Raw genomic sequence first — 14,338 nt, forward strand, 5'->3', positions numbered from 1 at the left:
TAGTACTGAATAGATTACCTCACTTCTATTATTTTATTTTGAAGATTATAATTTATCTAATTTTAAATAAATTTCTTATTTTTTAACATTGATATTTTGTTTTAAAGAGAGTAGATTATCCCTCTTTGTCAAAATTTTCATTTGATATTAGAGATTATAGAATATCCTTCTTGAATTTGATTTGTGGATTTATTGAGTTATTTGAAATAGAAAGAAAAATTATAGATGTAATACTTAGTAGAAGTGAGAATAGATTTGCAACGATTGCAGATCTTCATGAACTAGTCAATACTTTTAGAATAGAAATTTTATGCATCACTAGTGCCAACCAAAGAAATACTAATCCTACAATTTTGAAAGAGATTCAAAGTTTGCATCAAGAAATTATGTAGTTGAAGGAAATAAGTAGATCAACCTCATAACCAAATCCAAGAAGTTTTGTTTCTACAAGTATAATGGAGATAAAGATTACTATACATAAGAAGTTTAAGAAAAAAAGACCAAAATTTCAAGGATATTTGCAACAAATCAAGCTCTATATAAGGTTGCATCCCTTCCAATGTCTTCATGGAATTACTCAAGTTGAATTCATAGGTGCACTTCTATCTAAAAGCACTCTCTATTGATTTGTATTTTTGATGGAAAAGGATTTATGACTCTTTTATGATTTGAATTTATTCCTAGAAGTGTTTACAGCCATATTTAGAGAAAGTGATCAAGAAAGAGTAGCAAAGATCAAGCTTTTATCTTTGTAGTAAGGATCATGGTCAGCTACCATATATATTCGTAAATTCCAAAACCTTGCTTATAACTTTGTTGGGATAGAGAGAATTTACCTAAAAAAAATGGTGGGCTTTTTGCTATCATTAATTATTCAATCAAGCTTTAAAATAAGAGAAGCCCTAAGTTTATATAATTTGTTTTCGTTTTTGAGCAATTACACCAAATACATAAGCTTCAAGTAACCAACAACACTCAAAATATGATAAAATCTAGTGAAACCTTATATATCATTATGTGGAATTTTTTCCAAACTTCAATACTTCATATCTCCTAATCCGACTATCCAAACAAATTCAAATTTTACAAGAGATATTAATATATTCTTATTAACTTTTATAATGAATTTCAACCTCAAATTTGTTGCGGATCTTGAGATATCTTGAAAATCCTAACAATCACTTTAAATCCTTGTCTTTATATACCCACATACAATTTTCTTCATATCTCACAAAATATAAGCTCAAATTCCACGAAATTTATATATATAGCTTTTTAACACAAAATGTGACATTTTTCAAAACATTTGAGCCTAAAATTTGTCCAAAAATTCAAGTTATGGCTCCAACCATTACTATAAATAAAACCATTCACTTATTTCCTTTGATTTGAAAGCACCGCTTTTAACTCCCTATAACTCTTTTATATGAATTCCAGAAGCAACAATTCTATTGTGAAAGATGTAGGTCTTAAAATTGCCATTTCAGCCACACCTTTTCAACCTCAAAACTTATCGTACAACTCATCGTATCTTCAAAAGAATAACAATGTATCTTAAATTAACACCTTAATTTCAAATGGCTATAACTTCTTCATCCTAATTCCAAATCTTCTAATTTTTGTATACAAATTGTAATCCAAATCCTAAACTTTACAACTCTAATTTCCAAATTCTCTCTTCAAAGTTGCCAAAATCCTTGTTCAGGTCGTAGGCAGCCTCCTCAAAGCCCATTGGATATGGTATTTGACCAATAGGGATGAAGTTTTCCAATCCTTGCTTTTATCTGACCATGCCTTGCTTTCATCCCATCCAATTAGCCTCCTACTAGTTTAGATTTTCATCCTTAGGCTTCTACCTTCTCCCAAGGCTTCACACTAAATATCTAGGTCATATATTTTTTTTTAATGCCAAAATAAAAATAAGTAAAAAAAATAAAGTAAAGTTTCTTACACCAACTCCTTTTAATTTAATCTACTAATTATTCCAATACACATCTAGATTTATTAACATATAATATCTTTTGGAGATGTTACTCATAAAACTATTCTTAAAGAAGTAAAAATTAGTAGTCATAATATTTTAATAATATTTAATGTGATTAGATTTCTCTTTAATTTAATTATTTTAGGATTATCTTGATAAAAAAAATATAATCCTCAAATAGACTAGATTTCTTACAATCTTAATTTTTTTCATAATTTAGTTCAAGATTTTGCTAAATAAATAAAAATTTATAAGAATAATATATCCAAACCATTATTGATAGGTACAAGAAATTTCATGCATGCTACAAAAGAAGGAAAATTTTTTGTTATATAAAATATCATATTATAATTATTTATAATATTTAAAAATTAAATAAAACATATGATATATTTATAAGTGTTGATGTACATTAAAGTAGTTAGTAGGTTAATATAAAGAGAGTTGATATAAGAAAATTTATTTTGAGGTTTACTTATGTTGATTATAGTGTTTAAATTATAAAAGATTTAGATATTTAGTATAAAATTTAAGGAGAAGATTGGGACTCAAAGATATAGATTCAAGCCTCTAAGGAACTTATTTGGAGGGATGAAAGCAAGGTATGAAGGATGAAAAAAGAGAGTAAAAAACTTCAAGAATCAAAATCAAAGGCTATAAGGTTTTTGATTTGGATTAAAATTTGTATATAAAGTTTAGAGGATTTGGAGTTAGAGTAATGAAGTTATAACCATTTGAAGTTAAAGTATCTTTTTAAGTCTTATTATTGTTATTTTGAAGATACAAAGAGTTTTATTATAGATTTTGGAAATTATGAGGTATAATAATAAAAGTAATTTTTAAAATCTATATCTCTTATAAAAGAATTTTTGTATTTGGATTTTATATAAAGAAGTTATATAACATTGAAGACATCACATATAATTCAAAGGCAGTAAATGAATCATTTTATTGATAGTAATGATTAAAGCCATATCTTGAGTTTTCAAATGAATTTTTTGTTCGATTTTTTTGAAAATATTTGTTATTAGGTTAAAAAGCTATATATCAAAATTTTATGATATTTAAATATTTAATTTGTGAGATATGAAGAAATTTACACACATGTATATGTAAGCTTGGATTTGAAGCTACCATTAGAATTTTGGCAATATTTCAAGATCTATAATGAATTTGTAGTTGAAATTTGTTTTATTAGTTGTTAAAAGTATATCAGTACTTTATGTAAAATTTGGATTTGTTTAGATAGTCCAATCATGACATATGAGTTGTTGAAGTTTGGAAAAAATTCACCTTAAGAATATACAAGGTTTTATAATATTTTTATTACTTTTTTGGTGATCTTTGGTACTTAGGCCTTATGTATTGATGTAATTTCTCCTATATTTCAAAGAGGGTAGGATAAGACTTACAGGGTCAAATGAACTTTTGAAAACTAATTTTAAAAAAGGTGACATAAAAAGATTAAATGAAGAATGAATACAAAAGAATAATATCATATAAGAAAAAAAAGTCGAGTCTTATTCTATTACGGTTGAAAAAAAAGCAATTAAAGCTAATTCCTTGCCAACTACACAATCTATGATCAAATGACTTGAATCTATCTGAAACATAATTACATGGAATAATTTAGTTGATGTTATTAATATAAAAATATTTTTATGTGAGAACAAACATGATGATGATTTGCATGATGCTATAATTGAAGAAAAAAGAGGTAGAGCTATTTATGAAGAAAATATTGTTGAGCCTAAAAATAAGAAAAGACATCTAAGGAATATAGAAGCTTTTAAGGAGAAAAAATCAAAGAGGATGGCTTTTTTTAGTCATTGTGGTGGTGCATCATTACCAAAAGAGTGGTGGAAGAAGGAAATAGAAAAAAAAAAGTTGACAAAAATAAACCTTTATGTAAGAATCCTACTTATAAGCTTCAATCTCACATTGAAATATCTATAGATATGAAAAGATTTTTAGAAGAGAAGATCTTAGATGCCAAAATTGAATTCACTCTAAGAAAGATTCTTAATATGGCCAAATTTTTTTTTTATAAGTTGATTATCAATGTAATAAAGAAGAAGAGACATATGACAATTGAAGCTACTATAATACAGGAATTGGATACAGTAGTAACTATGGATGATGAAGAAGAAATAGAATAGGTATTTGCACACTTTGCAAGATTAAAAACTAGAAATAAGACTAATATGAGAGATGATGCTTCATTTAAACATATTGAGGTGATAAAAAAAACATCAAATGGAATGCACATCTTTGGAATCTAAAGAAATAAAGAAGATTGTATGAAAAGCATGTATAAACACTTGCTCTAAATGTAGTAATGATAGAAAAAAAAGTAATAGCTATTCAATTTTTTTATTAGACAAGAGCTACTACAAAGACATATGTGAGGTTGAGAGACTCTAAAGATCTTATTTTGGCCTTAGTTGATTATGGATTTGAAATCAACATCAAATCAAGGCAGACATATGAAAAGAATAAATGACCAATTGATATCAACCATTATTGGATAATTAGAGCTGCAAACAACCAACAAAGTGATTTATATGGAGCTTGTCTAGCTGTAAAGACAAGGATTGGAGATGTGAAAGTTGAGCAAATTTTTTTTGTGCAAAACTATGTTATATATCTAGTAATACTTGGTCAGCCCTATACTATAGTTGCTAGAATAGAGACTAAAATCTTGGATGATAATTCACATTATACAAGGATTTGTAGTTGGAATAGAAGAAAGGTTGTGTAATTTATTATTATAAAATCTATATATAAAAGACATAGAAAATAATTAAAAGAAATACCTTTAGAGCCGAAAAACAACTTTGCCAATTTTTAGAAAGTATCCTTGTAGGATGGAGACACATAGATGCAAATCAATCATCTACAAACCTCAATATAGATAATATGAATTTTGGATTTTAAATGGATTTGTGAATATTCAAAGGATTAAAGATATAGTTTCTATAAATAAAAAAAGAATAAAGAAACAAAAAAAAATTAAAAACTAAAAAAAATAGATTTAATTTCAAATGATGAAATCATAGTTGGAATAATAGAAGAAGTAGGTTTAGAAGATGATTTAATAAAAATTCTAGAAAATTTAGCTATAAGTATGAATAAAGATGCTATAATAGAAATACACTTAAGGACTTACGAAGAGTTAAAAGACATGGTAGAAAATGTTGGATTTTCTATAAGCTATGGATTGAAACATGAGACTAAAATTCAAACTAAATATAAAATTGTTACAAGAAAAGTAAAACCTGTAGCTATCTAGTTACCAATTGATACTATGAAATATATTGAGTAGGCAAATAAAAAGCAAAGTTTGAGAAAGAAGCATAGAATTAGGCATTATTTTACTCAAGAATCATTATCTAAGCTAAAAATTGGAGGGGGTGATTTCTTGACATCAATAGAAGAGAATATATTTAAAAAGATACTTATTCAACATGATAGGGCATTTATATTAACTATTAATGAGGTTAGATGTGTGGATCCTAGTATTATAATATCTATGGTAATATTTATAATGTCACATATTCTATAGAATTTAAAGCCTATATTTATGCCTAGAGCTTTGCTTTCAAAATTGATAGAATTATTAAAAGAGAAGGTAAAGATAGATATTTTTGAACATTTAATTGCTCTCTATTATAATAGATGGTTCATAATATATAAGAAATCAAAGGCATTAAGGTTCATTCAAGTTATGCAACCAGCAAACAAAGTGACCATTTGAAACATTACGTCAGATCCTATAGTGGATGAAGTGGCTACGTAATTTGCAAGTCATGCCATTTATTCTATTAGAGACTTGTATTTTAGGTATGACCAATTTCAATTTATTAAAGAAAGTAGAGATTTAACTACCATGAAGATTCTTTTAGGTTTAATGAGGATGTGTACCTTACTTCAAGGTGCAATCAATTCAGTGGCTCATATGCAAAATGCTATGAATCAAATATTAAAAAAATTTGTCCCTAAAAAAACCATTCCATTTTTGGATAATATACCTATAAAAAGAGATAAGAAAGAAGATAAGGTGTCTCGGCCATAATCATGTAAGCTAATAATTACATATAGAAATAGGTAGAAGTAAGTAAAAGTAGATAAAAGTAAGTTAATTCTATAATATTTAACATGGAAGCTTCCTAGAAACTTCTTAGATACTACTTTGACTTCATAGGTGTCTTTAATTGACTTTTTGGATTAGAAACGTGGTCAACAAGTTGTCCATGTGCCACACATGTTGTTAGCTTGAAGATCAAGCTAACTATGTGGCCCACACGTAGAAAAACTTGCCTTGTAAGTCAAGGCATGTGTCCTACAAAGTCAACACATATTGGAGGTCCTATAGAACGTCGCCACGTAGCCCCTAGTTAGATAGTATATATAGAGACAAGAGTGAAGGCTTCTTCACTCTTGTCAACTCTTTTCTTGCTCCTAGTCCAGGTTCAAGAGTCTTTAGTTTCTTGTCTTGTGGCAATAGCCATTTCAATTTCCTTTTAATATACATACTTGTTTATATTTTGACTTATTATATCGAGATAGCCTTTTTGTGTATATTTTCCCTCATCGAGTCTTTGTCCTTGACAGATTGACAAGAGTACACTTACAATATCAGAGTTTTATTTTTCTTGAGTAAGAGTGGATTACCCCTTTCTCTTGACAAGACATAAGCGTATTAGAAGTTTACGGATTACCCACTTCTAAAATGATATTGTTCTTAGTATCTTCTTTGTTATCAAGTCTTTCTTTTCTTTTGTCTTGAGCAGTATCAAACAAATTTTTCTTCTTAGTGTCATTATGGCAGAGCTTGTTGAAATGAAGAGTGCAATGCCACAAATGCAAGAGCAAATGAGGGAGTTAATGCTTGCAATGCATCAACTCAATTCACCAACACAGGAAAGAACAAGAATAGGAGAAAGTGGGGATATAGAGATGATCGGAGCTGCTTCAACATCTACAACAAATCACGTTCCTTCTCCAATTGTACAACACCCTGTAAGCACTAGAGAACCAAGAATTGCCTTACCCGAGAAATTTGATGGTACGAGATCAAAGTTTCGAGGATTCATCAATCAAGTACAATTGGCAATTGAACTTCAACCGCAAAGCTATCCAACTCCAGGATCATAAATCAGGTTTATTGACACTCTACTTTCAGGTTCTGCATTATCGTGGTTTTCGTCTTTTCTTGAACAACGAAATCCAATATTGGACAATTTAAAAGTTTTTTTGGCGAAGTTTCGATCTATGTATGGTGAACACGATGCAACTCGTGTTGCAACAAATAAGATCCAAATTCTGCGACAAGAAAATCGCTCCATAACAGTGTATGCTTCACAATTTCGACAACTTGCAATTGACATCAAGTGGGATGATGCTGCACTCATCAGTCAATTTCTTTATGGATTGCAATACGAAGTAAAGAAATTGATGCTCAACTTACCTGATCCTCAAACTTTAAGTCAAGCAATCAATTTTGCGGTAAAACGTGATAATCGACTTTTCGAATTTCGATCCGAGAATCATTCACGGGAACCTCAATGTTATTACTCAATGGCAACATCAACATCTTTGCCAAACATACATTCGAAAGTAGAAGACATGCAAATTGACGCGATACGTTTTAAACCCCTAACTGAGCAAGAAAAGATTCGTCGTCGTCAAAAAGGATTATGTTTATATTGCGGAGAACCTAAGCACACTGCTCAACATTGTCCAAAGAAACGACGCAACTATAAAATGATGGGTACGACGGTCAAAGAAGACAACATGTCGGAAAACGGATTCGTCCAACTACAATAGGGACCGTGCAGCTAGAACCTTGTACAATTCCTAATGAAGGTCCTATCCTCTCCTCAGAACCCTCTCCTTGTTTTATAATAGACTTATATTTAGGACCTAAGAATTACAAAGCCTCTACTTTATTAGATTCGGGAGCCTCAGCATGTTTTTTAGATGAACAATTTGTTAAAAGTCATAAAATACTCTTTGTACAGAAACCTAAACCAGTACATGTAGAAGTCATAGATGGTCGTCCCTTGTCTTCTGGAGATGTCACTCATAAAACTCATCTTATAAAAGTAACAATAGACTGTCATGATAGCTACATAGCTTTTAACATAATTAAATACTCGTCCAATCCAGTTATTTTAGGTTTATCCTGGCTAGAAAAATATAACCCTCGAATAGATTAGAATTTGCGTAAACTTGACTTTTCCCAGAGCATTATTAATAGTTCTACTAACCAAGTAAAAAATTATAAGTCTAGTATAGTAAAACCCATACTGATAGGTGCAAAAGCATTTATACACGCAGCAAAAGAAGGATCAACTTTTGCTATTTATGCTGCACCTATTTCTAAAAACGTAAAGACTTCAAGTGGCATTCCAAGTCAATATCAGGAGTATCAAGACGTTTTTGAGAAAAAGAATGCAGATATTCTTCCTGAGCATCATCCATATGATTGTTCAATCGACCTCAAGAAAGGAACTCAGCCACTATTTGGACCAATTTACAGTTTATCGCAAGATGAGTTGGCTGAACTCAAGACATATATTGACGAGAATTTAGCGAAGAATTTCATACGCCATTCAAAATCTCCAGCAGGAGCTCCAATTCTATTTGTAAAGAAAAAAGATGGATCTTTACGAATGTGTATTGATTATCGAGGACTCAACAAGATCACAATCAAGAACAGGTATCCATTACCTTTGATATCAGGACTCCTTGACCAGTTGAATCAAGCTAAGATCTATACAAAAATAGATCTAAGAGGAGCATATAATCTAGTACGGATCAAAGAAGGAGATGAATGGAAGACTGCGTTTCGAACCAGGTATGGATATTTTGAATATAATGTCATGCCCTTTGGACTCACGAATGCACCAGCTGCTTTTCAACATCTCATGAATGATGTATTTCGTGAATTCTTAGACAATTTTGTCGTCTACTATCTAGACGATATCCTGATCTATTCTAAGAATGTCGAAGAACATGAAATACATGTTCGTCAAGTATTACAAAAACTTAGAGATGCAGGATTGTATGCCAAGATGGAAAAGTGTGTATTTCACACTACTCAAGTTGACTTTTTAGGATACATCATTTCAAATGATGGTCTCATGATGGATTCTAAGAAAGTCTAAACAATCATGGATTGGAAGATTCCAAGAACAGTAAGAGATGTCCAATGTTTCTTGGGATTTGTCAATTACTATCGGATCTTCATCAAAGATTTTTCACCAGTTGTAGCTCCACTTATACGCTTGATTAGTAAAGATAAATTCCAATGGAATCAAGAAGCGGAAGCAGCATTTGAAGCCTTGAAGACATCGTTTGTCTCTGCACCAGTCTTATATCGTGTTGACTTTTTCAAGGCATTTTTTATGGAAACAACTACATCAGATTTTGCCTTGGGTGCAGTTTTATCACAAATGGGATCAGATGACAAACTTCATCTGATAGCTTTTCATTCAAGAAAATTCTCAGCAGCCGAGATCATTTATGAGATCCACGATAAAGAACTTCTTGCGATCGTGGATTCCTTTCAAGAATGGCGTCATTATCTAGAAGGCGCTTCTAGTCCAGTCACTATGTATACAGATCACAAGAACCTCGAGTATTTCATGTCAGCACGCGTGTTGAATCGTCGTCAAGCTCGTTGGAGTATGTCTTTGTCAAGTTTCGAGTTCATTATCACTTATCGGCCAGAAAAACAACAAGGTTTATCCAATGCCCTATCTAGACGTTCTTATTTTGCACCAAAAGAAGGAGATGCAGCTTTTGAGCAACAAAGAACGGTCCTCTTGAAATCGGAGCAATTTCATCTCCGAGCAATGAAATCAACATTGACTGTTGATTCAACTTTTCTCAAGCAAATCCAGTCCCGTATGTCCTCAGACCCTCTTGTTTATGATATCGAGAATAATTCTTCCAAGTCTCATGATCCTTCTAAGTTCGAGTTCAAGAATAATCTATTATATTTTGAAGGACGCCTATATGTTCCAGAAGGAGAAGCACGTTTACGTGTTCTTCAAGCACGTCATGACTTTCTAGCAGCAGGGCACTTTGGATATAATAAGACTTTGGAACTTATATGAAGAGATTTTTGGTGGCCACAAATGTGGAAGTCAGTCAAAGACTTTGTACAATCATGTGATATTTGTTCAAGATCAAAAATTCCTCGTCATCGACCTTACAGACTTCTTCAGCCATTACCTATACCAGAACAACCATGGTCTTCTGTTTCTATGGATTTCATCATAGATCTTCCAAGCTCAAGATCTTATGATTCTATATTTGTGATAGTAGATCGTTTCACCAAGATGGCACATTTTGTGCCATGTACAAAATCTATCACAGGTAAAGAAACAGCTAAGCTTTTCATTGATAATATCTATCGCTATCATGGATTACCTAAAGATATCATATCGGATAGGGGAACTCAATTTGTGTCAAGATTTTGGAGGACCCTTTTCAAGATTTTAAAAGTGGATATAAAGCTATCTTCGGCTTTCCATCCTCAAACTGATGGACAAACAGAGCGCGTAAACCAAGTCTTGGAGCAATATTTAAGGTGTACTATCAACTACCAACAAGATGATTGGACAACCCTTCTGCCATTGGCAGAGTTTGCTTATAATAATACGGTACATTCTTCCACGCAACAAACACCTTTTTTTACCAATTATGGCTATCATCCACGACTTGATACTTTTGATTTTTCAAAAGTTGATAATCCTGCAGCAGAAGATATGGTAAATCGGTTGTCAGAGTTACATGCAATAATGAAGACGCAATTGAAGGAAGCTCAAGAACGACAAAAGATAAATATAGATCTATATCGTAAGGAGCAACCGCAACTCAACGTGGGTGATAAGGTATGGCTACTTCGTCGCAATATCAAGACTACTCGACCTTGTGACAAGTTGAACTATGGTAGGCTTGGCCCCTTTTCTATTTCTGAACAGATCAACCCAGTTGCATATCGGTTACATCTATCGGAGTCAATGAAGATCCATCCTGTATTCCACGTGTCTCTTCTTGAACCATATAAGACAGTGGATATACAAGGAAGAAGACAAATGCCACCGCCTCCTACAACAGAAGATAATAATGAAGAATTTGAGGTGGAAGAGATATTAGACTCAAGGCGGCACCGAAATAAGCTGGAATATCTTGTTCATTGCCGCAGATATGATATTAGTGAACGCACATAGGAGCCATCTAGGAATCTAACAAATGCATCAGCTAAAGTCAAATATTTTCATCAACGACATCCATCAAAACCAAGATAAAAATCTCTTTTATAAAAGAGACAAGATTGAGGCAAGATAACATTCAATTTCCTATCCTTGTTTGTAACTTCTTTGCATTTGTGACGCTAATTAGATGGAGAGCCAACAACCAGCGGATTCAACTCAAGAACCTTCGTTTGCTGACCTGTCGGACGAGACATTACGATTGTCACAACCTTCAAGACGACGCAATCGAGATGAAGATCTTCAAGAATGACATGTTCTTCCTCAAATAGATGGTGAGATACAACACGTTTGGTATCACGATTTGGGAAGGGACTCCCGATGTTTGGTGATTTTGCTAGAGGTAGGAACAACTCCTGATGGTGTTCCAAATATTCTATTCGAAGGAAGTTACAAAGGCCTCAACAATGATCAAATAACTGGGTGGTCTTCCCGCCCTGGTATGGGACACTACCGATGGTTGAGAGGCCCTATCAATCATCTTCGAAGAGAACAGAGATCAGAGTATGTGGCGAATACAATTCGTCGCATCATAGATTTCCTCAACATATGATGACCGCTCCTCGTGGAACTCGTTTCTAGAAAGGGGGGTAATGTCACAACCATAATCAAATAAGCTAATAATTACATATAGAAATAGGTAGAAGTAAGTAAAAGTAGATAAAAGTAAGTTAATTCTATAATATTTAATATGGAAGCTTCCTAGAAACTTCCTAGATGCTGCTTTGACTTCATAGGTGTCTTTAATTGACTTTTTGGATTAGAAACGCGGTCAACAAGTTGTCCATGTGCCACACATGTTGTTAGCTTGAAGATCAAGCTAACTATGTGGCCCACACGTAGAAAAACTTACCTTGTAAGTCAAGGCATGTGTCCTACGAAGTCAACACATATTGGAGGTCCTATTGAACGTCGCCACGTAGCCCCTAGTTAGATAGTATATATAGAGATAAGAGTGAAGGCTTCTTCACTCTTGTCAACTCCTTTCTTGCTCCTAGTCCAGGTTCAAGAGTCTTTAGTTTCTTGTCTTGTGGCAATAGCCATTTCAGTTTCCTTTTAATATACATATTTGTTTATATTTTGACTTATTATATCGAAATAGCCTTTTTGTGTATATTTTCCCTCATCGAGTCTTTGTCCTTGACATAAGGATGAGACCATTTCTATTTGCTTTATGGATTGATAAGACTACTCATAGTACTACTACTAGTTACATGCCTATAGAGTTAATGTTAGAAGAAAAAACTATAATGCCAGTTGAAGAAATTTATTTTACATGGATGTTTTTATCTTAGAAAGTTAATATCAATAAAAAAATATTACTGGAATTTTGAATCTAATAATTAGGAAGTTTACATAAAGACCTATAAATTACAATTGAAAAATTAAAGGAAGCAAGATTGAAAAGTAAAGAAAGTTTTGACAGAATTCATAAGTTGAGGCCTTAGCCTATAAAAATTAGAGACTAAATTCTAATTTATGATAGCAACCTTAGACATCAGCATAGCATTGTAAAAAATTTGTAAAGAAGTAGTTTGCACCATATGTGGTAGTTACAGTCTATGATAATGCCACATATTTCTTACATGAGTAAGATAGAACTATCATTAGAATTTCAATAATAAAAAAGAAGGTAAAGGCTTTTAAAAGAAGAGATATGCGATTCAAAATAGAAGAACTGGACGAATTTTTATTTTAATATTCGGCCCAAAAATACAAAACAGAAGAATCTATGTGTTAGGGACATAGTCTTTAGACCTTTCTAGAGACAAGTTTCTAGAACCTTCTAGAAAGAAGTCTCTAGAAACTTCCACAAGATTCCTTAAATATTCTCTTAGAATATTCTTCAAAGATTCTCTAAAGATTCTTTGAAGATTCCCTAAAGATTCTCTTAGAAAGCTCTAGAAGATTCTTAGAATATTTTAGTAGATTCTAGGAAGTTATTTGAGAAGCTTCTCAGCTCTTGGGTAGTTGCTCGAGAAGCTTCATAGTTCTTGGGAAGCTTCTTGATGCGCTTCCTTAGAACCATAGGCTAGTAGTATATATAGGAGTCGAGGCTGAAGAGTTCTTCAGTCTCGACAACACACCTCTTGAAGCTCTAGCTCAATTCTCTTGGCGTTGCTCTTGTACTCATCTGATAATCTAGTTCTTGTCATTTCTTCTTGAACTTCTTGTTTAGATTTCTTGTTTGTATTTTTGGTCCGTGACAGTTTGTCGAGACTACCTTTATCTTAATATCAGAGCTGAATCCTTCTTGTTTGAGAGCGGATTATCGCTCTTCTTGAAGGTATTCTAGCGCTTTAGGGATTGCGGATTACCTTCCTCTAAACTGATATTTTCTCAATCACAATATTAGAGCTTAGTTCTTTGAGGCAAAGAGTGGACTACCCCTTTCCTTGGAGATACTTGAGCGTTCTAAGGGTTGCGGATTACCCTCTCTTGGACTGATATTAATTCCTTCTTTTTGTTTAGCATAGCTAGTAAAAAAGACTGTTAACATCGATTTCAGAGCTTTGCCTTCTTGATAGAGTGCGGATTACCCTTCTTCTCGAAAGCATTGAGGCATTTTTAGAGGTTGCGGATTACCTTCCTCTAAAATTGAAATCGTTTAGTGTTTTTTTTCTTTTCTCCGAGTAGGTTTTAGTGACAGGTAGTGCTACAATTTTCTCCAAGAGACTTAGCAATTTCTTCTTCTCTCAAAATTTTAATCCATCTATTCTCTAAATATGGAAGTAGACCAGGTCATAGACAATGCATCTCCACAAGTAGACAATAGAGCGGCAACTCTTGTAGATCTTCAAGCTCTTATGAATAGTGTACGAAAGGAGATTGCATTCCTTCGCAATTCAAGTAAAGAACCTCAAATTGATCTACTGACCGAAGAAGCTAGACGCGAAATTCATAGCCTACAACAAGAGATTATTCGACTGAGAGAAGCAAGACATATATCACATACGACCCCTATGGATACTTCAAGGATTAGTACGAAAGAACCAAAAGCGAGTATGCCAGACAAGTTTGACGGAACAAGAGCCAACTTCCAAGGTTTTGTGCAACAAGTACGGCT

This window comes from Physcomitrium patens, chromosome 8 (genome assembly GCF_059467195.1).
Source record: "Physcomitrium patens ecotype Gransden chromosome 8, ASM5946719v1, whole genome shotgun sequence".
Taxonomy (NCBI): Eukaryota; Viridiplantae; Streptophyta; class Bryopsida; order Funariales; family Funariaceae; genus Physcomitrium; species Physcomitrium patens.